The sequence below is a fragment of the Mastigoproctus giganteus genome, chromosome 13 (assembly GCF_048544385.1).
Source record: "Mastigoproctus giganteus isolate SK-2022 chromosome 13, ASM4854438v1, whole genome shotgun sequence".
NCBI lineage: Eukaryota > Metazoa > Arthropoda > Arachnida > Uropygi > Thelyphonidae > Mastigoproctus > Mastigoproctus giganteus.
The window spans coordinates 165,940,107-165,967,484 of NC_143587.1; the positions used below are offsets into that span (position 1 = coordinate 165,940,107).

Consider the following 27,378-nt stretch of genomic DNA (forward strand, 5'->3'; position numbering starts at 1 on the left):
GTGATAATTTAGATACCCAGAGCATTCCCAGCGGGGAAGTTTTGCCTTCGGCTAAGAGAGGCCTCCTGCGATGCGGGGTTAGTTCACCCCGATTGAGATGTGCCGGTTTTTGTTTGGCAAGCGACTCGCTGCATTTGCATGTTAGGGTGTTTCTGTTGGCACCGAAATCAATCGCCGAATCGCATTACAATGTCTATTCACAAGAAGCACGCGGACAACTGCATTGTCCCGTTATCTCCATCCTCCGCTACGTATAAGTTGTCTGTCTCAACTCCTATTTATCTCTTACTTTCTTTGCATCCCCCGAGGGTTCTCTGTTTACTCTCTCTGACTACTATGTGATCTTGCCACGAGCTTTTTATATCCCTGTAATCTTGCGATAAATATTTCATAACTTGAATCGCAATTTTGATCCATCTTTCATGTATCTTCTGCAGGCTACAAGCTTTTCGATTGATATTTCACTTTGTCTTTTATACACTGATTTCGGTATAAGATACATCCTACGGACGGTTGTTTGACAACATTCATTTTTATTTATTTTCCTTTTTTTTTTTTTTGTTTCAGAGAGAGAGAGAGAGAGAGACAAACAAATTTTAAATTTATTTGAATTACATTTGAACGATGCTGATTTTTTTGCAAGTGATATTAATTTCAAAAAGGACGCAGAGGAATTTTCGAAATTACCTATAATTCTCCTGAAGCCCAACATGAACATTTCTTAAAAGATTCACTGACATCGGAATACACCTTTGACACGTTAGGAGTACTGCCATTCGCAGTAGTCACAAACCGAGGTGGCCAGATCTTTAAATGTATCGAGAATGGTAATTTCACGCTTATGGCAGTAAGATAGGATATGGAAGAAACAAGTTCAAGGTTGGCCACGGTGACTGCTAGTTGATTCTCAAGCGCTAGACTCCACAGCCAGGAAGTTCAGGTCTGTCTTTCACTTTCTCACTCACCCTTTGACGCCACAGGCACCTCATTTTTTGAAATGAGGTTCCTGTTCCGCATAAGAGCTTCAGAACTCTAACGAAACGGCCAGGATTTATGTTGCTGCCATAAAAGAGCTCATCTAACTTGTTGAAGACAACTGTCTTTGGAGCCAAGAGACCAATGAAACTGATTCTCAATGACTTCTCAGGTGAATAGATCATGATGATGTCCTGGGATCTACCTTGGCTGCTCAGAGGATGAGATTTCGCAGTTCGTGGGTGCGTTATGCTTGACATGTAAAAGATATACGTCTGATGGGAGAATTGATATCGGTTATTTTATTAACAGTTACTGACAAGGGTAAAATCATCCGTAATTATCAATGTACCTTTTGATAATTCTATCATTTACAAATCATATTAGTTTTTTAAAATAAAATGTTTAAAAAAACATTTTTGAATATATGATTATTATAAAATGAAAAATTTATTTTTAAAAAATGTTCATCTTTGTACATCTTAACCGCAGTAATAAGACCCTTGTGTTTATCTGTCATTAAAAATATTAACAGCTGATGAGGACCTGCTATCCATACATCTTTTGGTGTGTTGTCGGTTGTGGCAAACAAAAGGATTATTCTGAAATGAGCAGTAGATATCTTGCAATCTTGATGGTTAGGAGAGACCCAAGACGGGAGATGGCGTTATGAGTAAACTTTATATAGAAGAAAATGACATTCATTTGTGGTTCCTCCAAGTCTTCTTGGATCCACCATTGTTGTTCATATGTTTAGAATGGCTGTGTGTATTGCTAATAGGTTTGTAGTCATTTATCTTCATAAATATTGCTTCTCAATTATCTTGAAATCTGTGCCTTTTCTAAGCCAGGAAAAGATCCAAAAATCCCAACAAACTACCGTCCTATCGCTCTGACTAGCTTCTGTGTAAAATGCTGGAGAGAATGGTAAACACCCGCCTTATATGGTATTTGAAGATAAATGGGATCCTCTCCAGAGTACAGTGTGTCTTCCGAAGGAACAGGTCCACTTTGGACCATTTAATCAGGCTCGAATTTCGAAATGCCTTTTTAAAACGAGAACACCTAGTGTCCATGTTTTTCGATATGGAAAAAACGTATGACACAATTTCGAGATTTGGAATTTTAAAAGATCTTTATAGCATCGGCCTTAGAGGTCATCTCTCGGTTTTTATCAAAATCTTTAACTCACCATTCCTTCCAAGTTCGTGTAGGATCTACCCTTTCTCTGCCTTTCAGCTAAGAAGAGGGAGTACCTCAAGGATCCTTCTTGAATGTTACGCTTTTTGCCATCAAAGTGAATTCCATCACGGAGCAACTTCCAACTGTGAATTTTGCTCTGTATAATTGATGATTTTAGCATTTTGTCTCATTTTTCCAACATGAGAGTAATCGAGAGACAACTGCAACATGCCATTTATCACCTGAGCTCATGGGCAATGAATAATGGCTTCAGATTCTCTCCACAAAAGACCCTTTGCGTGCACTTTTGCGACAAGAGTAATCTTCATCCCAAACCAGAATTGAGACTAGGGCAAAATGCTGTTCCAGTACTACTTGAGACTAGATTTTTGGGGCCCTACTTGACAGAAAGTTGACCTTTGTAGAGCACATCCGTCAACTACGTGCGAAATGCATGAGAGGCTTGAACAGCCTAAGTGCTGTCTCATGTATCTCTTGGGGTGCAGACCAATGCGCATTATTTCGCCTCTACCGCGCACTCGGGCGATCTAAGTTAGACTACGGATCCAGGTATATGCATCTGCTAGACTCAGCTTACTTCGACTGTTAAACCCCATCCACCATCAGGCGATTTGTGTGTGTGTGTGTGTGTGTGTGTGTGTGTGTGTGTGTGTGTGTGTGTGTGTGTGTGTGTGGTATGGGTGTTTAATGGCGCATAAGCTGCTGTGGCTATAGTGCGCCTAGGCCATTCGTATTGCCACTTGTCCAATGTCGAAGCACATGAGCCATCACTATCGCTTCGTAGGGAACAGTTGTCTCTACAGTACGCTTTCAAACTAAAATCCCTGCCAAATCATTCCACGTAGACATCCGTTTTTGAGCCACGATGGGAAAATCTCTATAACACCCGTCAAACTGCCAACCGTCCCTTTGGTATTCGTGTCCAGCAGCTACTCAGGGAGCTTAATATAACCGTAGAGAATGTTGCCGTATCCAGAAGGCAACCAACGCCACCCTGGCATGCTCGAATACCACCGTGAAATTTCTCTATTAACAAGTGTGGAAAGGCCACCACTTCGAACTGTGTCAACCAAAAACTCTGCTGCCCACCGAGCCAAATACTCTGATTTCTTACCTGTCTTCACTGATGGCTCGAATTGTGAGTTATCTGTCGGGTCTGCTGCCATCTTCCCAAATAACATTATATCTGAGAAGATATCCAACGAATGCAGAACATACTCAGCAGAGTTGCATGCAATTGAATTAGCCTTGGACAGCATTAAAACCAACAATTACCAAAGGTGTATGCTATATACAGACTCTTTAATAGGCTTTATCAGGGATGAAATTCCTGACCCGGGTTCAGCGGGTATTACATTCTCTCTTTGAACGTTCTTTTGACATCCGTTTCTGCTGGATCCCTAGCCACACTGGGGTCAAGGGTAATGAACTGGCTGATGCTGCAGCCAGGTCACCTGAACCCCAGAACAACCGTAGCCTATTTAGTCCCCTATCCAGCCTACAGGCAATTAATACACAGAATTACTCTTCCAGTGGCAACAATCTTGGCATGGGCAAGCCAAAAAGAAGCTCTATGAGATAAAGTCTGTAATTAAACTATGGCAATCGAGTCTGCGCAGGAACCGCCTAGAGGAAGTTGTTCAAGCTCGCCTCCGCATAGGACACAGTCATCTTACTCATTCATTCTTGCTGAGTGCAAATGGCCGTCCTGTGTGTGTGTGTGAGCAATGTTGATACCTCTTTAGCAGGAAGACATATTTTATCCGAGTGTCCCCTTTACAGGCGCGAACGTCGTTTATATTTTACTGCTTTTAGCCATCTGACTGACCCTCAGTCACATTTTGTCCGACAGTGTGAATTTTATCAGCTGTTTTTAGTTATTTAAAAAGTTTTTAAATATTTTTACGCTTATTTAAAAGTTACCATTTTTTATAAAGGTCTTACCTCTCTTTATTTTTATACATCTTGACGTAGGGACCTAATCTTTTGGGCCACTGAAATATAAAAATATAAAACCTTTCTCTTTTAAACGACTTGGCTTTGGTTTTATTAGTCGCTGATGCTCCAATAAAACCTAAAACAACTTGAAATCTGTCTGTTGCATCTCCACACTTTTCCATTAACCTTTTGTTACCATAAAAAAAAAAAAAAAGCAAACCCAAACCATCAGGTCCGGTTTTCATGGAAAAATAAAGATAACCTCATTTCTCAGAGACGACCACATTTATTTGAACTTGCGCGATGCAGTGGGTTAGATCAGCGCGAGGCCTCTTTGAATTTCGAGACGTTCCGGTGTTAATGGTAAGAGTTCAGAGGAAGATGTCAGCTTCACCCGCACTTACAGGTCAGAGTTCACCGCTCTTGCCAAGTACAGAGGTACTTCTAATATAGAAACCCCCAGTGGTGCGAGCGTCTTTCTTCTCGCGAGAAAGGGATATTAGATAAAACTGAGGAAAGTTCTAAGAAGTTCTTTCGTTATGTAATTCTGTCGCCTCAAAGGAAAAAAAAAAAATTTTTTTCTTTTTTCAACTATGCGCGCACACTTTACTCGTGACTGCAGCTCAGTCTACAGAGCGCGCACCTTTTAAAATTAATTACTACCTGTCAGATATGCGTGCTGAAGAGGGCGCCCTCTCGTGACCGAGACTATAATCGTGGCCGTGTATTGCCTTATGTTCGTGGCCCGGTGAACCGCGTAGGTTCCTCCTCCCCGCAGCCAAAGCCATGTCTGCTTTTTTAAGATGATCCCAAAATTCACGAGTGGGAGTGAAAAATAAGAGTCGCTTATTTTTTATTCAGAATTAAAATAAAAAGCGAGAATTTTCCAGTAATGCTTAAGTTTACATTTTCATCTCTTTCAAATATCTCGCTTCAATTGAATTTAAGAGAGCGACCCTTCTTGGTACACAAAATGATCGTGTTGTTACAATAAACTGAATTACATAAATTCGTGTTTTTTTCTTTTCTAGCAATCTGTACTCTTCTGTTAATATTATTAGCGAAAGTTATAAATAAATAATTACGACCATTTTGACACAAGGCTGTAACATTTTCTTCTTATTGTGGCTTTAGGTGAAATGTAAATAATTAAAAACAATCCTTTTGGGTCTCAGAAAATTGAGTCCAACACTTTTTTAGGAGCTGGAATCTCTTATGCTTTCATTGGACGCTTTCTAATTTGGATTCAGAATCATAAAAAGGTTTAATCACCAAACGGGATAAAAACCTAAGTGGATTAGCCCTAAATAATTTTTAATTGTTTTGATGGCTCCACCCTCTTTGTTACGAATGGAAAGGTTTCTGGAACCCATTTGCACAAACTTTGGATACTTTGAAAACCATGAAAGCATTTTTAAAATGCTTCCACGGGAAAGGTTTTCTGCTTTTGCAAGTTTCAGACACTAACTCTTCTTCGACGATCTCAGTTGTTTCAGACTTTATTGCTTCAGATGGCCAATCAAACTTTTGATCATCCTCACTGACTCCTTTTGAACTCTGCCCATCATCTTTCAACAGTAGCATAACTGGGTGATTTTTAGTTACCAAATGCTGTCTTGCATTGTATTAAACATAATCGAACTCAATGTTAATGTCCTCCTCACTGGCTCCTTTTTGTCTTAGCAACTAGTTACTATTATGATTTAATGCGATTTTTGCGTGCTTTCATGGATTTGGCATTCGTCGCTGTTATGCATATTCATTTATGAACGGAGATTATTAGAACGATGTCCCCAGAGAAGGCAGTCAAAAGATGCAATGGGGGGTGGACTGGGTTAGCTCAAAATTATAATGCCAGCTAACTGGAGCGAGTATTGTTCGGGGAACTTTGGACCTTCATGCATGTAAAGCAGTTGAAAATCATGGAGAAGCTGTTTTCTCAGTGGCCAAGTTAGTCGGTCTCAAGCGAAGAATAGTTGATTTTCGCATTCTGGAAACCCCGGTGTTTTCTGACCGTTAATAATGATCCAGGTGCCTCTATTATCTGAAAAAGAGAATTTATTTCGTTTTTAGAAAGAGGTTCCTCTGTCGGCTACTTTCACTGGACGCCCTGGCTATTTGACACCAGGTGGTGTTTACGACTCGCGCTTCATTCTTCCACTTGCCATTAAATCTGCTGGCTGAGTTTACTTGAAATAAGTTTTCTTGTTTCTGTTTAGAAGGGCGAAACTCTTTCTTTAGTCACGTTCCTTTGCTTCCTCGTTCTCAGCACCATAAAATCCACTCCATGCTATCACGGTGATTGAAAGCTCAGAAAAGTTTCTCTCCTTCGTTGTATCTGTTGGCGACTGCAACATATGGAAGGCGTCGTAAACTACAGTCCTGCTGGAAATTTAGAGAACTTCAAATTCATGATTTTTGCTGACAGTGCAATTGCTGTTCGAGTTGGGATTTACATAACTGACGCCAAATGGAAAGACATAAAAGCATTTTAGAGTCTGTTAAGTGGGGGGAGTGGAGCGAGAGATCTTAAATGACAAAAGATTTTTAATTAAATTATTACTGTTGAACAAATCCAATGGTTGCCTGTATGCACATTGTTGCAATGCGATTTTTGACGTTTTTTTAATAAATTTCATGGAAAAAATAAGCCCTCGTGCGAAGCACAGTTGGTAGAATCGCTGTCCTCCCCACAACGGATGGAAAAGACCTGAGTTCGAGTTCCATCGACGATGCGGGGAATTTTTATGAGCATTTTTCACAACATGGCTGAGTTAATCGGTCTCGGACGAGGGCTGCATGGTTTTTCATCCCGGCAAATCGGGTTTTTCATCCAGCAAGGAGAAAATCGATCTCAGAATACACGCAATTTACAAACAATATACACGGAGCAATATGACCTTAATCGCCGATGCTCCTTCAACGATTTACTTTTACTCCAAAAAGGAGAAAAAAGGTGTTACATTAAAGTTTTGAACAGCGTTATTGTAAATCAGCGACTTTCTGCAGCGTAGGCTATAGAAAAAATAAAGCCAAGAGTTGATCTTCTGTAGACCATTTATCGACCAAAGATGCTACCTCTCCAACTGCGATTTCCTATTGACCACTTTGGCGGTTATATAAATGGTAATTGTGAGAAATGAGAATAGGCCTTTTTACAAGTTTATTAATCCATTTCTTTTATTTCTCCAGGAGTGCCTTGCTTCAGCGAGAAAGGGCGATGCACCCCTGGAATATCTTACCGATCTTTTTTTCTTATTTTCCTCTGACGGAGAATAGATTGCCTTCTTCGCCTCCCTCTTTCTCGTCTTATATCTATTTACACTTCCATAAGCATAAAAAAGAAAAGAAAATCCAACTCTGCGCTAGACCTACGTGGCTGGAGCCTGAAGCAGCGAGAGAGGAGCCCTTGTTCTGAACGTGCACGCTAGACCGTGACAAAGTTGAACTGGAAGAGGTTAACACTCTGGTCATCAGAAGTGCCCAGGTGGATGGCCCCCACATGCCTTGGTTTGGGTATAACTCGAGCGTGACCAAGATTCTTCCTCATCTTTTCTTAAGTTTCGTTTGTAGCAGTTTTTTTTAATAATAATAATAATATATAAAAAAAAAACTTTGAATAAAAATAGCCTCACAAGAGAATCAAAAAATATCTCTTAAATTTTGATATTACAAATCCACGCAAGATGGTTTTCGATCCTTACAATGAATCATTCTTAAATTCAGTTAAAATTTAGGGAGTGGATGTAAAGGAACAACTTAATAAATATTGTTCTCTTCCTGAACTACATGTTTATGTTTAATTATTAAAAGAAGAATGAAATGTGCCAAAAGGACCTTGCAAGAGTTTGGGTTCTATGTGCCCCTACACGGCATACTATCCGGACACTCCTCCGGTTGATAGTTGGTCGTGTCCTATCCAAGCACCACGTATCAGAGACAACTATAAATATGCTGGGAGGCCTTAAAGAAAACAGTCTTATGATTCTCAATATAAGATGCCGCCCTGCAATGAATCCTTCGCTCGGAATGCAGCTCCACGTTCCTAGCGGAAGACTCTTTGCAGGGACTCAGTCAGGCGATTGGTGTATATATCTGGCAGCACCAGTACAGTGTGCAGGACGCTGTTTAATATGGGCAGCCGTCTACAAACCACTAATCAACCAGACCAATGCCAGAAAAGCAGAGCGCTGAACTTTACCACAGTTAGGTGCGTTATGGCCATGTTGCCCTCGTACAACCCACAAATAAAAAAACTAATCCCAGACACCGTTTTTGGATCGTAGACCAATGAAAAGCTGCATTTTGAAGTGACTAGTTATGTGAAATAGTCTATCAGTATAACGGTTGTGCTTAGATGTGGCGGATGCGTGGTGAAAGCTACTCGCCAGACTGTATCGTCCAGACAAACGAAGAAGTTTAGTCGAGACAGCGTTGACAGTCTAGGGCTTGGCCTCGGACCATTGTTGTTTCTAGCATGAATGCTTAGGTCTGTGTAGACATCCAATAAGACACCCACAAAGGGTTGTTAATGACAGTATGCTATTGCAACAGGATCTAGAAAAGTTGGGCAGATGGGTTCAGAGGCAGCAAATGAAGTTTAACAGTACTGCATATGGCAGTAACCCCAGAGAAATGTACCAGCTGTGTGGAACTCAGGGTAGTGGAGAATGAAAAGGATCTGGGGGTAATTGTGCAGTCAGATATGAAGTTTTTTGAGCAGTGCAGACAGTCTGCAAGAGTAGCTCATGGTGTCTTTTCAATGGTATACTGGAGCAGGGATAAGGGGGTGATTATCCCCTTGTATAAGGCAATGATCAGGCCACACCTTGAGTACTGCGTACAGATCTGGAGGCCTCATTTTATGAAGGATGTAGAGTTGCTTGAGCGAGTACAGAGAAGGGAAACAAGATTGGTGAGAGGAACGAAGGGGTCCTCTTACCAAGAAAGGCTTAAGTTCTACAAACTGCAGCGTTTGGAGACTAGGCACCTGTGCGGTGATCTGATTGAGGTGTATAAGGCCTTGAATGGGTTGAGCACGCTCAATTCTGATGGGATTCTTCCTCTTGCCCAGATTAATCGCCCGAGGGGACATAAATTCAAATTGAAGGAAGACAGTTGTAGGATAGATGTGCGGAAATTTGCCTGTAGCTAATGGATGGTTGGTTGCCGGAACAAACTTCCATTGGTCGTTGTGGAAGTTGATGGCTTGAATGAGTTTAAGGAGGAAGTGGACAAACATTTGGAGCGAATGGATGGGTTAAATGGGAATTTTTTTGTTTATTATTTTGGCTGATGCTGCATAAGCTCGCTTCCTTGCATCTTGTTGCTCGCGTTGTGCCGGAGAAAGCTATCTGAAAATATTTATTCTTATTTATTAGGGCAGTGTATTTGCAACGCATTACGAGACAACACAGTTTCCATAAAATACAATGCCCTTTTCACATTTCTTTGGAAAAATTTAACTCAATTAATGTCAGCTTCCATTTGTGATTTTTAATGAATACCGTGTTTAAAATTATAAGTCTTTAGGGAATTAGAAAAGTGTAACGAATGTCTCACAATAAACTAAGGTTCACTCAGGCACGCCATTACCCTCATACATTCTCGTGCTTTATAACCACTGCTTCTCGTGAAGCAAATTTTGGTTTCGCGAGAACACAACTTTCGTTCCTTTTATGAAGGAAAGGTTGCGAGAGGGAGGCCAGCGACAACGACCTTCATTAATAGTCGGAGATTAAGCTAAATAGTTCGCATACTATGCGTCGCTATTTTACGGCAATAATAAAGTGGGATGAAATTCGCTTTATTGCCCTAATAAGCACCACCTGTCCCGGTGCTGGCAAAGTGGGGAAGAAAGATGCCCGGCATTTGGAACTGGCACTTCCTCCCACAATAAATCGCGCTGATTGTCCGCTTGACATCATAATATACGAGGAAACGGCCATTTCATCAGATTTATCACTTCCGGTTTATTAAACCAAATCGTGTTAATTTTAAACTTAAAAGACCATTTTTATGAATTCCCTCTTCGATTTTGCGTGGGAAAAACATCTCGGAGCTCTAAGCACGCGCTCATGACTTCGTCGATGTTGATTCCTTCCAGGTGTTCGCCGGCGCATCTTCCGAGCACCCGTTTTTCAACATCTTCAACACATTTCGCTGAGCGATGTTAAGCCGTGCCTCACCTTGTAGCTCACTTTTTTGCCCTCTTTTTCTCTCATCGCCCGCTGTTGCTTTTTTTTTAACCCCGCTAATTGAGGGACAACGTCGGAGTTTTTTTTGTCTGTAACCTGCCCCTTGTTCTACGTTTCCCTTTTTGTAAATCTCATAGCATTTTAAATTACCCGCTTTCCCGATAAAATGTACGAAAGAGTCGGCTGGTGTCTGTTCGCAATTCGCATTTTGCAACCCAAAGAAAACCTAAAAACACTTATCTCGAAGTCGGCGCAGTTAAAGTTAATCAGATTTAATCGGAAACGTGAGGACAGAGTTTCTTTTTGTGATCCAATTTGTTTTTTTTTATTCTCCCCATATAGAAAAGGCTAGCCTTTGCGCATGTATGCGGGCGGAAATTTCTTAAAATGCTAGGTTAAGACATTTCAAGATACCCGAATTTCAACCTCTACTGAAATTAAAGAGCCTACCTTTCTGACCTGTATAAGTCCAGTAATTAAAATGATAAGGAAGCGTGAAATTAAACGCACTCTAATATAAACCACCTTTTATTGCTCAAAGATTAATGCAGAATGGAAAAGTACTTGTGAGGGGTGGTTGAAAAGTTCGTGGCTTTAGTATAAGGGATTTATTTGAATATTCCAGTAACATGCTACTTTTCAAGATAGTCCTCTTGGGAGTCAGCACTTTTGCCACCAATGCTGATTCCAGCTTCCAATAAAGTTTTCTTTTGGGCCTCCCGGTATGCAACAAATGCAACAGTGACGTCACTTTTTGGTGGTAGAATGGATGCCAGCCAGGTATTTTTTTAATTAGGGGATGGTCCAAGATTTCAAAAACCGCAGTCATGCAGTGTAGCCATGTCAGCAGGCTTGTTGGTCTTGATGTTTCGGGTGAAACATTAAGAAAAACTCCCAAGCAACATACGATTTGCATCTCAAAAAGCCGGTGCCATCACCTTTTCAGCAGAAGAAATCGACTTGACTTTCTTTGGAGGGGGAAGAGCTGTGTTTTTGATTGCTCCTTTGTCTCTGGCTGAAAGCGATAGACCACGTCTCATCCATGGTCACAAATCTTTCCAGGAAATTTACTGGATCTTCTTGTGTAACTGTAGATCTGCTTGACTTGATCTACAGTTATCAAGTCAAGTGAATCCATTGTCCACTTGACTTGAATACTGTTTTTGATCTGCTCTTAACAACTTTGTAAGATCCATTGCCCAAGACACTGAAAATGTATTGAAGTGCCACGTGTTGTTCAGTCATCACCAATCAAAAACTTCTGGTGGGATGGACGTTACAGGTTTTCCACAGAGTGGGTCATTTTTCAGACTCCCTCCCTCATTTAAATCCTGCTGTTCACTTCTTTAACCATGAAATAGGAAGGAGCATCCTCCCCCAATTTAGCATTAGTTCCTTTTTTCCCAAAATATGAATAACTGCACGGAGGCTGATTTTTGTCCTCTTTCCTCATTGACACAAATTTCTTGACTTTGGGACATGTACGTTGAAACTACACAATTTGTGGATTATAATTTGAAGGATTATACATTAAGTACAGAAATTTTTCATACTCAGATGGCCAAACAGAGTAGAAAAGCTTTCAAGATAAAGATAAAATAAGAACATTTTTATGGTATTGCGCAGGTTCAAGGTTGAGACATGCTCAACTTTGTACTTAACTTTTGTCTACGTGAAACTCTTAAACAATTCTTTTGTTTGGCCCTGTCCGCTTCAAATCGATCTTTAATTAAGAAAAGCTTTCTCAAGCCGTAATACAGAGAGTTAACTATTAAGAAGCCGTACAAAGGTGTAACTAAAAAGTTTGACTTCTGCAATGAAAGACAAAATATTATTAGGAATTTCTGGGCTACTTTCTTTGTCCTGATTTGTGAGCAGAACTAATGAAATGACCAAATTTCCAGCGACAATTGCTATTCCTGTACTAAATGATGAAGAAGAAAGCGGCGCTGAAGCTAAGGACTCTATTGGAAGAAAGGACATAAAGCCTGACATCACAAATCCGGAGTAAAGAAAGGGCCTTGAAGTTCAGCGAAAGCAGTGAGTAGAGCTGTCATAAAGAGATCCTGAAAAGCACTTATCACCAACAAAACTGTCATCAAAATCGTAGGAAGTGAGCTGACATTATGGAAGAGAAATCCTCCATCTCTAGTGGACAAGGACAAACGTTTTCAGCAACCGGAAAAAGGAAAAGAGAAAAGGGTGGAAGAGACCAATATCAGTAAAGCGGATAAAGCTAAGTGCTCAAGGACAATGATGCGGGGAAAAACATTCTAATAATACCGCCCGCATCTTCGTTTGAAAGTGAAAAGACAGCATGCTTTTTCTTGTAAAAAGAGACAGCAGAATCAGACGATTGAAGTGCTTATCAGCAGAGCATTGTGAGAAAGGAATGGATTCAAATCTTCATTACTGAGATCAGCAGCTCGAGCAGATCTATTTCCAATATACGAGACAAAAGTTATAGAACTGAAATTCCTCTATTCTGACATTGTCCTCCAGAGGAGTTTACAAACACGTGATTGAGCAGAGAACTTCGGCAGTTCACGAAAGTTTGATTGCAAGACGAGGGACTGTGCAGCACCAAGCACCGAGAAATTTGTTAATATTACTCGATTAGCTTGTACCACTAGACCTTCTCGCAAGTAGAATAACCAGACACTTGATTGACACCGAGTAGACAGGTTTGCTTAGAAAAAGAAAGCTGAAATGTTCCTCGTGTTGAGATTGTGATTAGTCTTCGATAAGTTTGACATTCTGGCAAATTTGTGGACGAGATCAGCGATGCGCTGAACGCAGCTAATGACACTTAATGGAGCGTACAATTCTTACGCGACTTTTGCTTATGTATTCCTTTCGACGGACGTATTTATTTCCTGACTTGCCGGAATGCAGGGTTCAACCAGCACATTTCTTAAAAGAACACCCGAATGTGGCCGCGAAGAACTGTATTTTATGCATGAAATATGCTGCGGTTTCTTATAGCACGTATCGTGGAGATGGGAAGGAAAGAAGGAGCGATGTTTCCCAGAAAGGGACACGATGTTCTGAAATATTTAACACCCGCCGTTTCAGTGGAAGAATTTTGTTTAAAATTAGAGTGGTTCAAATTTCTGGAGGAAAACTCTCTGGAATAGAATTTTCAATTCTACGTTAATGTAAAAGTATTAAAAATAACTGCGATTCTTTTAGTGTGTTGCATATTCCTTTTAAAAGAACCCGGGTTATTAGTAAGGCATCGAATAATACTGATGCTTCTTTAGAAACATTTTGAATTTAATATTTCTACGCAGAATATTGTGCACGCCTGTTGAACTACTTGTTCTGGGAAATTACTCGTTTTTAAATACAAGGAGATTGCCGATTAGTTTCTTTCTTGAGATCGCAGCAATTCTAAAGTCTTCTTCAATCGGAACTGACTTGAGTCAGTCCCCAGGACGAGGGAGATTCTTTTCCCGGGCTATTCAAGCTATTTATTAGCGATTGAGAGCGATTTATAGAGAGTTCTGAAAAATATACCAGTTTCATTTTCATCGTTAACTTCCTTTTATTTTTGTAAAACAGCTCTTTAACTTACAATCAGTAGGTGAAGACACAGAAAGCCAACTCACCTTTCTTATTTTTTCCTTATTCTCACTTTTATTAATCTAACTAACACAGTAGCCTTTATGCATCCGCCAAAAAGAGTGCCCTCAAATGGTTAGATCCGATTCACCCTGGTACACTACGAATATCAACAGGAGCCTTCCGCATTTCACCTACATACAGTCTTTATACAGAAGCTAATGAACTACCATTGTTCCTCAGGATACAACAGTTGGCCCTACTGTATGCATACAAGAAACCATCCAACTTGGACAACCGTATTCTCACCAAAATGGGAAAACATATATAGGAATCGCAAAAGTGCAAGCAAGCCCCTAGGAATCAGACCACAAGAGCTACTGACAACATATGATCTTAATATGATGATGTTTCAAATCTAGAAGGGCACATAATGCCACCATGGATAAACCACTCCACAACTTGTGAACTCTCCACATAATCTGGACTAAAAATACTTTCAGACATCAACTTTCAACAACTGCATGCAGTACATAAAACTAAATATCTCAACCACGTACCGATATATACAGATGGATCAAAATCAGAGAACCATGTAGGAGTATTCCCATACATTACCCTGGTACGCCAACTTCCAAAACAATGCAGCATATACACTGCAGAATTAATAGAAGTTAAGATAGCTCTAAAGCCCTTCAGAACCACATATAATTCGAGAACAGTAATATACTCTGACCAGAAACAATCTTTCCCAGTTCCATATCAGGACTACAAACCAATCATTCAAAACCGCTTTCTAACACAATGGCAAGAACTCTGGCAAAAACAAACTTCAAATAAATTATATGAAATTAAACCAAAAGTTGAACATTGGAAAACGAGCACAAGGAAATCAAGAAGAGAGGAAGTCGTTCTAACCAGACTACTAATTGGACATACACACATCACACACGGCTATTTACTGCGTGCAGAAGAACCTCCAGGATGCCAAACATGTAACACTACCCAAATAATCAAACATATACTGATAGAATGTCCAACCTATGAAAATGATCGAAAAAGATTTTCTCATCATTATATAAAGGAAACCAAAACATCACCCCCAAAGATATCCTAGGCGACAAGGAACACGTATCAGACATTTTCAGATTCATGCAGACAATCGACGTCTACCATCTACTATAAATAAAGATTTAGTGCATATAATCACAGTAAATATTTCACTCCCATGTATTCCACCAAGATATAGAAAATAAATGTGCATACAAAGAACATAATATAACAAATGAACTGGAGTACTATGATCTCCGTTGTCAGTAAACACCAAAAACAACCAATCAATCCCGGACTATTAATTCCCTATTCGTAGCACCTTATTTATTCGTCCTAATCGTCCTAATTAGGACGAATAAATAATAAATATACTCTTGATCATTGACCATTTGTGTTCTACCACATATAATCGTTTCGGATGTACTTTAATCAGTGCCAAGCAGAACTATGTCCCTTACAGACACTTATCACAATCATCATCAGCCATTTTCAATCCACTGCAGGATGAAGTCCTCTCCAGCAACTTTCCAGTTCCTTCTGGTTTGGGCAATAGCCATCCATTTACTCCCCACGAACTCGTGAATTTCATCTGTTACAAATGTACGTTTGACCTTAAATTGTGGTCAGTTGTTTTATTGGATCCATATGCACCAATTTCGGTGATTAAAATTCTGCCTTAGTGAGGAAATTATGCTCCTTTCTGTACTCATTCTGTTTGTCGACACTTACTTATTTTATGTACAGTTTTTCGTCAAGTTTACTGCTGATATAATCCTCCCTCCCTCCCATCGTAAACAGGGATATCAGGTTTTATCATCTTGTTCATAAAAACCCATTATCGTGTTATGTATCCTCGGGAACGTCGATAGCCGACGATATGTTGAACGGGCAGGTGCATTTCAGATAACCTTACAACGTTTACGACCCCCTTGTGTTTAATGTTCCCGGATATAACTCCCGGGAATTATCGGTTCCGTGCCCCACCCTCTAAGACTGCTGCCGCTGCGAATTTAAGCCTCCAGGCCAAGCAAGCGAGCCAAGCAGGTCTGGAGAGAGAAAGAGAGAGAGAGGGTCTGTTCCGAAAGCAGAGGGGAGGGAGTAACTGAGGGCAAGTAGGGGTGAGTGGTCGAGGGAGAAATGCGTGAAGAATTGCGCACGAAGAACCGGTAGTCGGCCAGTAGCTTGCTTATGTTACAGGTTCCAGTTTGTACGTTGCTCTGTCCTTTCTGGATGACCTAGTGCCGAAATGGATGATGACGTCCAAGAAGAACGTGCCGACCAGTCGATAGGACCGGAGGCATTTCTGGGAAGAACGGACAGAACGCTAGGGGAGCGTTATTGTGCCGCTCGAGTCCCTGTCTATTTTTTATTTTTTGTTAGATAAGGAATCTATTTATCTTGAAGATAAATGCACATCAGCTTGAAGGTAAATAATGCGAAAGGAATCCCGGCTCAATAAATCTTAGCGAACCTTCAACTCCAAATTTCCTACGAATGAACGCCTTGCTAGTCGCTCAAGAAACAATATCTCGGTCTCGCCACTGTTGTTGGTGGATTAGATGTTGAATGTTATCGATGTTTGTGTGGTTTTCTCTGCAGAAGATTCCCCGGGGGTATTCAGCAGAGAAGGGCACCGGTGTGAGCACAAAAATATCGATTTTCATCGGGCTTCATTATCGCGCTATGGTTGACGTCAAACAATTTCTTCTATTTTCATCTTCCCTTGATATCGCTTTGCTCTTTCACTCTTGTTATTATTATTGAAGCTATCATCGTATTGATTTATTCAGTTCTCACCTGCAGCTATGGGAATAGAATCTTTTTTCTTTAGTAAAAGGATTGTTTCTTTATTTTTCAACTTTAAATTCCTTCCTTCGTGTTTTCTTTGCGGACATCACGCTTAATCTTTTTCGTTGTTGCTATTTACTCCACTAATGTTAACCACCGGTTAGCCCCATAAGTGACAATGAGTCCTAGAAGAGGGGTTGGTAATCTGGGAAATGAAATCCACTCTCCCAAGGGCTGAAAAGCGAAAATTGTTGAAAAATCTGCACGATCAAAATGTGATCTCGGCTAAGAGATCTCTAGAAAGGGGGGGGGGGAAATTTGATATCAACGAGGACCATTATGCAAATAAAAGTTGGCTACTGAAGTTGTCGTGTTCGACCATACAGTATATTCTGAATATTATCGGTCGTTACAAATACCAGAAATATGCCATTCCAAGTGGACACCTTTATGTGTTGACTGAGGTATTCCCCCTCCCAGTGATGCTGCTGGTCCTCCAAATTAGCATCATTGGGATCCAATGCCCACAGCAATTTTTAAAGTTTTTTTTTTTTTTTTTTTTCCTCCCTTTGTAAGCTCCACCTGTTCTTGAAAAGCTGAAAATTAAAAGCGTGTGCTCGTTTGAAGTCTTATCTGCAGTGATTGTTTTTCTCAAACTTCTGTTTATTGATGTGCAAAGTCTATTTAAGATTTAAAAATAAGCGGTTGTTAAAAGGTTATTTTTATTTTTAATACTAAAGATTGACGGATAATATTTGTAAAAAGAATAATTTTTATTGACTGAAAAATAAAAAAGTAAAAATTACAACGAGGGAGGAATGTTCATTGACATATTTTTTTCAGCTGTAAATTGTTTTGTTTCGTTCACACTTCACTGTTAACCCCTCCATCAAATGTTATGTTCCCAAACCTCAGTGTATACTTGATGCGTAAAATATAGAGAAAACTGTCTGTTTGTATCTTTTGAAACTTAATCCAAAGAATTTAAAAAAAGTTTGGAAGATATTATGTACAAAATCCTTTTTTGTGTATTAGTTCTGACGTCCGTTTGTGTTCATTTTTTGCAAAACTATTTCTCAGTGACTGCAGTTAGTTTTCTCTCAAGATTGTAATTTTGCCGTTTTAGTTGTTAGCACGAGATGTTAATGAGAAGCCAGCAAATAACATCAACAGTTTAGCAATTAAAAAAATATATATATTGTGCTCGTAATGTGCGTGCGTGTGCGTATTTTTCAAATGCGTTTTTCTCTAATAATTAGGCTTCTAACCACAGGCGCTTATAGAATTTTCAAAAAGCATAGTTAACAAAAGCACACAAAGCATTTACAAGCTTAATAAGGGGCACCACCACAAAGGAGACGTGATGTTTGTAAGTGGGATGAAAAACCTTAAACTTTCTCTGTTGATATGACCACCATCATGTTTGTTTGACCTTATGTGGGACACTACCAGTTTCTATAGGGTTAAAAACCTTCAATTTAGAATTTCTATGTGTGTTTGTAACGTTATCAAAAAAGTTAAGTTATTATCGTCAACAGTTTAGTCTATGTAACAAGTAGACGAATAGACAAAGTACTTATGACTTTTTAAGCATTATTAACTTTCTGCTTGATCACAACTTGAATTTCATAGTTAAACTGAACGCTCACAGTATAGCGAGTTATTTCATGAGGAAATACTGAACTGGCGCTTGAGGGCTTATATTTTCGGGGGGAGTTTCCATCAAGTCACAGATAACGATTTTGATTCGAGTTTTAAAGATAATTCTTTCCAACGATTTAGGAGAAGGGGAAAGATCATTTCATCTTTTGCTTTTAACTCGAGACACCGACTCTTTTTTTTTTTGGAAAGATTAGTCATAATTAGTCCAACTATTAGTCATAAAGACGACTCACGAAGAGTTCTGCGAATCGGCCCTTTTTGATGCTAACTGAGTTCAACACGTGTGGTATCCCCCATATGGACATGGTTAAATATGACTCACTTTTTAACTTAACGAAAACTAAAGGCGAAAAACTATCACATTTAGCTTGTTGGATGAGAAATTACTATTTATTTCGAAGTAAGTCATGAACGAGTTGCAGCACCACATTAGCTTGATTTTTTTTTTGTCGATGTTAGGGAGAAACATCGTGAAATGAAAACAACAAATTATTTTTAAAACTAACTTTGGTTGTGTGGTTCAAGATTAAAGAAACAAACACTTAATGTGTTTGTTTGTGTGTTTAGTTAATGTGTTAATGTTAACGCATTAACTAAACAATGTTTAGTTAATAAGTTAATGTGTTTAGTTAAACACTAAACAAACACTTAATGTGAGCGTAGCGAAAACAACATTGCATGTTCACAACGTGGCAAACAACGAATTAAAAGCAGACAAGTGTAACTTCCACTCCAGCTAAATGTCGGTTTTACTGAAAGAAGAGTTAAATGAAAGAAAGTTTGAATTCTAACGCAGTTGAGAATCAGAATTTAGCATTTTAAGCACCAAACCCATCTACTTTTGCCGTTAATTCTCCTCTTCATTTAAACTCATTTGAAGATAGCAATCGATCATTTTAAGACTTCCATAAAAAACATCCGTTCAGGCCACCCTCCCAGTTAATGATGCACTTCCGATCGACAAAGCACAACAGCGTCACCTAGCGGGGCAGAAAATAAACACTCAACTGGTGGATAGAAAAATTTTCTCCAAACACACACGCCCGCCCGCTTCAAGATGACAACCCTTCCCCATCTTGAGACGATACAGAATATTAGCGAGGACACATGCCTGATTTTTTTTCCCCTTACATTCCAACCCAACGCACATAGAGGGTGGAGTCCGTTTGGCACCCGGCCCGGGGCCTCGAACTATCCCACGCAGCCGCCGGCCTTCTGCTGTGCAGGAGGTCGGTGGCGGCTCTCAGATTTATCAAGTAGCGACCTTTGTTAGCAGCAATTCTTCATCAAACTATTAAAGACGGGGCCCCAACAAGGCCCCTACCTAATCGATCATCAGATGATAATGTCACCAATTCTGTTAAAAGAGCCAGAACTGAGGAGAAAACACCATCTGTGACACCTCTTTTCCTCATTCTCCATTTCACCGGTGAGCAGTCAATTGGGAAAATGTCACCTTTCTTTATCCCGAAAGGATTAGAAGGGATGGCAGGTTCACCTAAATCGGTAAAACGGTTGCGTTCTGGAGATATTTTAGTCGAAGCATCAAATACAAAGCATGCTGAAAAAATTTTGAAAGCTACATCTATAGGGGGAATACCCATCATCGTAACCCCTCACAAAACTCTGAACTCGTCACGAGGTGTCATATCAGAGTGGGATCTTCTTCACGTTTCTGAAGAAGAGATCTGCTCTGAATTAAAAGAAAAAGGAGTGACAGCTGTGAAGCGAATATCCATGCGAAAGGATGGGAATCTCGTCCCTACCCGAGTTCTCATCCTAACATTTAACACCCCACGGCCTCCAAGTTCCATCAAGGCAGGGTATTTAAACTGCCCAGTGAGGATTTACGTTCCAAACCTACTGAGGTGTTTTAAATGTCAAAAGTACGACCATTCACAAACAGCTTGTCGTGGTAACCCTGCCTGTGCTCGATGTGGCGCTAAAGATCACGAAAGCAAGGAATGTCTAGCTCTTAAGCCTAATTGTACTAACTGCCAAGGAGAGCACCCTGCATACTCTCGAGCATGCCAGCTCGGGATTCAAAAATTAAAAACGGAGCTGAACATCTCCTACCCAGAGGCCAGAAAACGCATCCAACCAGTAAATAGCGGGAAGCCTTCATACGCTCAGAAAGTTTCTGGTAAAATTACCATTGGGACCCAAACTGATATGACTGTTCCCCTAAGGGACTCTTTTACTCCCATTGCCCGCTATTTATTAAGTTCACTAAAGCCCACCCAAAAATCGCAGTCAGCTGCCACTCCAAATATCGGTACCTCCCAGTGCTCCAGCATTAACAACGGCGAGCACTAAATTAACATCACAGGAAAGTTTACTGCCCACTTCAGGGCAAGAAATAATGGATGCCGAGACCAAGAAGGTATATGATGAGTCAGTCTTGGAACTCTTTGCAGAGGAAGAAATGGACACAGGACAGCGTCCATACTTCCCCAGGAAAGATAAATCCAAGACTGACAAAATTAAGCCCTCAGCATCTCGGAAGCCGCCTGATGGACCCACCAAGTCCAAATAATGGCTAAATTCCTACACTGGAATTGTCGTGGATTCCGGCAAAATACTGATGATATTAAGGCACTCCTGCAAAAGAACAAACCAGCTTACTTTTGCATACAGGAGACTTATTTAAAGGCAAATTATGACCCCGCCATTGCATAACATTACCATCATTCGTAAGGATAGAATTGTGGATGGTCCTGCTCATGGAGGAGTCGCAATCCTCGTCGGCAACCAGATTCCATTTCAGCCTTTGCAGCTTGCAACTAGCATTGAGGCTGTAGCAATTCGCCTTACAGTGGGGTTCTTATTAACTGTCTACTCTGTTTCTTTGATAAGACCTTGATGATCTTATCATGCAATTGCCTTCCCCTTGTTTAATTCTTGGGGATTTCAATGGACATAACACTCTGTGGGGTAGTGCTAACATCAATGGAAGGGGACGAGTCATAGAGCATATGCTCACTGACAATTACCTCTCCCTCTTAAATGTGGGAACAAACACCTTCTTCCACATACCTACCCGTACATTCTCTACCATTGATCTTTCTATCTGCTTCCCTTCTCTCCTTCCTTCGCTTACTTGGGAGGTAGAAGAAAACCCATATGGAAGCGATCACTTCCTTGTGATAACCACCCTAACTAGTGGTAGACCGTGTCTGCCATTTAGTTTACCGCGGTGGAAGATTGATCAAACTGACTGAAATGCCTTTCATCTGGCAAATCTTTACATCGCTACAGTCAGTCAGGAGCCAATCAAAGATGCAGTCATGTATGTCACAGAAACGATTGTCCAAGCAGCTGCAATTGCAATCCCAAAATCATCCAGCCGGTTCCCACTATTTCCTAAACCTTGGTGGAATTCAGAATGCGCAGCAGCAAAAAAAGCACAAAACAAAGCCTGGGGGATATTCCACCGATATCCCACGACTGAAAATTTAATATCATTTAAACGTGCACGTGCGAAAGGATTGGGGTTAAATGCAGCACTCTTTCTCACGCATGCAAGTGGGGCCCGATGACATCCACTACGAAATGTTAAAACACCTTTCACTACAATCGAAGGATCACCTTTTAATTTTAATAGAATTTTTATTAACAAACAATTTCCGGATTCCGGGCGAAAGGCTATCGTTCTTGCTTTCCCAAAACCAGGAAAGGATCCTAGAAATCCAAGTAACTATCGTCCTATCGCTCTGACAAGCTGTTTGTGCAAAGTCCTGGAAAGAATGGTTAATGCACGCCATGTATAGTATTTGGAAATAAATGGTCAGCTTTCCAGGACTCAGTGCGGCTTCCGAAGAAATAGACCCACTTTGGATCATTTAATCCAATTGGAAACGTCCATTCGTGATGCTTTTATTAAATTCGAGCATCTGGTAGCAGTTTTCTTTGATATTGAAAAAGCGTACAACACAGCCTGGCGATTTGGAATATTAAAAGTCCTCTATAACTTTGGTCCTAGAGGTAATCTTCCTCTTTTTATTAAAAACTTTCTTTCGAATCGCCAATTTCAAGTCCGTTTAGGATCCACCCTCTCGCGAGTGTTCTCTTAGGAAGAGGGAGCCCCACAAGGATCCGTTCTAAGTGTCACACTTTTCGCAATCAAAATAAACTCCATCACAGAACAACTTCCACCCACGGTAAATAATGTCCTCTATGTTGACGATTTTGCTATATTTTGTCATTCATGCAATATGAGGGTCATTGAAAGGCAACTGCAGAAAACCATTGACCATCTTACAGCTTGGTCTTTGGCTAATGGGTTCAGATTTTCATCACAGAAGACTGTTTGTGTATACTTCTGTCGCAAACGTAATCTTCATCCTGACCCAGAAATAAAGCTTGGGCAAAACAACATCTCAGTTGTAGCAGAATTCAAATTCCTTGGACTTATTTTCGACAAGAAGCTGACATTTTTACAACATATTCGTCAGTTTAGGACAAGATGTGTTAAAGGGCTTAACGACCTTCGTGCCTTTCGTCAACTTCGTGGGGCGCAGATCGTATTACCCTTCTTCGTCTTTACCGAGCACTTGTCTGTTCCAAACTCCATTATGGGTCTCAGGTTTATGGTTCTGCTAGAGATAGTGTACTTCGGTGGTTAGATCCAATCCACCAGCAGGCCATGCGGACAGCCATTGGAGCATTTCGCACATCTCCTGTCAAAAGCCTTTACGTTGAAGCTAATGAACCATCTGTAGATCTTTGACGTAAGCAGTTGTTCTTACAGTACGCCTTCAAATTGAAATCTCTGCCCGATCATTCCACGTGGGTATCCGTTTTTGAGCCACGCTGGGAAAACCTCTACAACATCCGTCGGACTGCCAACAAACGTTTTGGTATTCGGATTCAAGGGCTGTTGAATTATCTAGACATGACGGTAGACAACGTTGCCCAGTCACCCAGGCAATTCTTTCCACCCGGGCATGCCTATATTCCAACTTGTGACTTCTCCCTTATTTGGGAGAAGGCTACTACACCGCCATCTGTCCAATAAGATCCTACAAGAAACTAGCATTTATACTGCAGAGTTGCGTGCAATAGAAACAGCCCTAGATCACATTAAAAATCGCTAATACCAGAGGTATATGATTTATTGTGATTCATTAAATGTGTTACAGGCTCTAGTTTCGGTGAGGTACAATCCTCACCCGATCCTATCCAGGATCCGGCGGATTCTTTTTTCTCTCGTAGAATTAGAATTTTATATTCGCTTTTGCTGGATCCCAAGCCACATTGGGATCCAGGGAAATAAATTAGCTGATAACACTGCCAAATCAGCCCTTTCCCTGGATAATCATTGCCTGTCAGTCCCCTATACAGACTACAGGCAAATAATACGCTCTGAATTATATTCCCAATGACAAGATTCTTGGCACGGACAGGCCACAAATAAACTACAATCACATAAAGCTTGTAATTTCGCAATGGCAGTCCAGTCTACGCTGGATTCAAAGAGAGGAAGTTGTTCTTGCTCGGCTCCGCATAGGTCATAGTCATCTAACACATTCCTATTTGCTGAGGGCAGATGATCCACCTATGCGCGAGATGTGTAACGTTATTTTAACTGTGAGTCATATTTTTATAGAATGTCCTGTTTTTATTGAAGCACGACGCTTCTATAAAAACTGAACCATTTACACTCGGTCAGATAATAGGTGACAAAGACAATATGGCCGACGTTTTTAACTTTTTACAATCTATTAATTTGTATACAAATATCTAAGTTTTATACTTTGTATGCTTTTACTTTATACCTTTTTTACATAATAGTTAATTGCTTGACGTGGTAGCCTAGGCTACCAAAATGTTTAGTAGTCTTAAAAATTGACTTGGCGCATTATGGCCTTAGCTGCCAATGCGCCATTAAAAACCAAACCAAAACTATTAAAGACTTCTGTAGCACTTGCAATAGGCTCTTACTCTCGCTTCTGTGTACCTCCCTCCCAGTGGACCATGCTTTACAAAAGATCTTAAACAACTGATAGATCAACTACCACCTTTAACTTCTGGAGCACAGGTTTGTTGTACCTCCACTTGTCTACAGACTGCCAATAGATTACTGCCCGCTGCCATTTCGGCAACCAAATCTTCCAATGCTTCGGTAAAATGTGATTGCAACGTTTTATGATTGGAATTGTCACAAAGAGACCGATTCTCGCGTGTTTGATTTAACGCTGGAATTGCGAAAAAATTACTTTCCCCCATGGGCACGAATCCTTTTCCTTCCCTCTCAACGCTGCAATTTTTTCGATTTATTTTCCCAATAATTGTTTTCCTTTTATCAGCGCGGACCATGAAAAAAATCCTTTTTCTCATCCGCTTTGAGCCTTATTTGATAGCTCGAGGGGAGGCGCGAATTTCGGATGACCGCAGCGGAGTATCTCGGGAGGCCTTGAAGCGCGCAGAAGGACACTTCTCCGTAGAGATATCGGCATTCTAGGTGCTTGCCAAGGTCAACGGGACAAACACCTTGTTCTGCACGTGTCGTAAGCGTCGCTAGCACGCGTCTATCTCATTCTGTGTATACGTGACCGGCAACGTAATCGCAGTTTACTGGTCATTTGTTAGGGGAAAGAAGTCCACACGACTGACACCGGCTCCCGGACTCGCATTCAACTTGATGGCGATGTTCCCCTTACGACAAGCCTTGTCGTCCGAAAGAAATAAGGTGAAATGGGAGATTTGAAGATGCGTATAAGGAGTAAGCGTGTGTCCACGCTGGAAAGACAGACATACAATTTGCCGTTTTTCCTGCACGTGAAAAATATCACTCTTTCCAACTACTTTTCTGTCTGTGCAGTTCCATCCAGCGAGAATATTTTGCATGTCGATTCTGTTGACTTTTTCCGTGGTCGCTAAATCCGTTTGTGAGGTCAAGACATCGTGACTTTATGTAAAAATAATTTCCTTTGCACGATGTGCGTCTATTTTACTGCAGATGCCACGTGCAGGCGGATAGTTTGCCGTGCCGGTTACCCTTTGTTCCGGCAATGCGAACCCATGTAAATCGGGAGCTCTATTTCTGGAAAAGCCCGAGGGACTTTTCCAGTTGTACATCAATCAAATCTTCAGTTGTCCTTCATTTTAACCTGCTCTGAATGATTGCAGAATTGAGGAACATCAGGGTCTGTAAATAACAGATACAGCAACGATCCTTGAGCAAAGCAACCTATTTTATTAGTATTCTGATTATGAAATGGAGAAGGATAAACAATGGTTTGAGCAGCGTTATCTTAGTATTCTTCAGGTTCACCTTGATACCCTGAGTGTCCAGGTTTATTCTATGAATGCAAACATTGTTTCCCACAAACGACACTGTCTCGAGATGATAATAACAACATACACAGCTAGACGTGCCCAACCTTGGTTTGAAGAGCATGAAACCTCCTATGACTTGCAAAATCAACAAGACTTAAAACGTTATTGAGCTACTGTGGGCATTTTTGAGAGGTGAGTGAGAAGTCGATTTTCTCCACCTTTATTACTGAAAACGTTCCACCATTAAGAATGGTCCAATATTCCTCTTAAGACAGTTCAAGATTTATGTGAATCTATTCCACGCAGAATAGAAGAACCCTGATTATTATTAATTTTTAAAAAATATTATTAGGATTCGTTCAATCAACAGATCGTTATAATCATTTTCAGCTCAAATGTGATTCTCTTGATTTGCGCACGCATGCGTAGATGTTTCCTTGTTTAAGCGAGTTAGTTAATGTATATAGTGCGTGACATTTCAGGCACGTTAGCAAATAGTTAATAATTGTTGATTTATAACACAAAGGAGAGCAAAAGTGCAAGGATGTTTCTGCGCGAACAGATAATTTTTTGTTTCTGCGCATCCGCCACGTGCCCATTCATTCCTCCGACCAACGCGATGTGAACAAATATATTTCAAATGTAATGAAATTTTAGTACAGCTCAATATATCTTTCTGATCATATACATCGATCCAGTAGGAGCCGATTTATTACATGCGGACGGACATGGTGAATGAACATGCGCATTACTCCTAAAATGAACAAAAATGTAGAAAATTGGAAGGGGGAATGTGGTATCAGTTAATCACGATGATTTTCCATTATTTATCGCCTTGATTATTTTTGAAAAAGATTAAATCCTTTCTCCAACCATATGTGTCCGAATTCAGCACTGATTTCGAACCTCGCATCCCTTCAATTTTGTTCAGAAACAAAAACAACTCCTATCTTGTCTTGTCTTATTACAAAATCAATTTTCCACTGTACACCGGCAAGAAGAGTCCAAGGTATTGTGTTTTGCGGTCACGTGGATTCGAACCAGGATCCAAACGATCGCTACGCTTTGCTGCAGTAAGTTGACTTAAGTATATTTTCTTACGCTAACATAAATACAGTTAGTGGCGTTTATTCATGAACACAATCAGCGTTAACGAGACCCCGTTTATTCAGTTCCTCCACGAGTTGGCTACCTGAAATTGGGATAAATTTGAGCACGCGAATTAAGGTACTCAGCACGAGGCCGAAGTCTTTAAAGGTAGGCGTGATTGTTACGGGGACGTCAACAAATACGACCGCTCGATGCGGGAAAACAAAAGATGAATCAATACCATTAACACGGTGCACTGCGAACACAAGGACTTAATTGAATCCAATTTTAGAATTGAGCAAATCTTAATTAGAGCGATTTGTTTTGTAAGTTATGCACACCGTCTAATTAAGAACACCTAATACACTTCGACGATCCTCTCGCTTTTTAAATTAACGCCGTGCCAGAGATAGACGCGCTTAACGCCATCTAGTAGCAAAATGCCCTCAAAAATCGGAGGCCCAATTGTTTGGATTATTGAAAAGCCTCGAAGAACATGGCCGCCGCGTCTTCAGTTTCTCCGGTGTCTAATTACTTTCGGTTGCAGTCCGAATCCTGGTTAATTAAGGCCGCGTGTAACACGGCCATATTGATATTCATACAAACATAATTAGTGTTAACTTACTTC

The 27,378-nt window shown here is 40.5% G+C and overlaps 1 protein-coding gene across 1 annotated transcript in view; it reads left to right on the forward strand.

Annotated features, from left to right (window-relative positions):
* The window catches only part of LOC150076579 (putative receptor-type tyrosine-protein phosphatase mosPTP-1), a 995,686-nt gene that overhangs the window by 263,616 nt on the left and 704,692 nt on the right, over positions 1 to 27,378 (forward strand). The window lies entirely within an intron of this gene.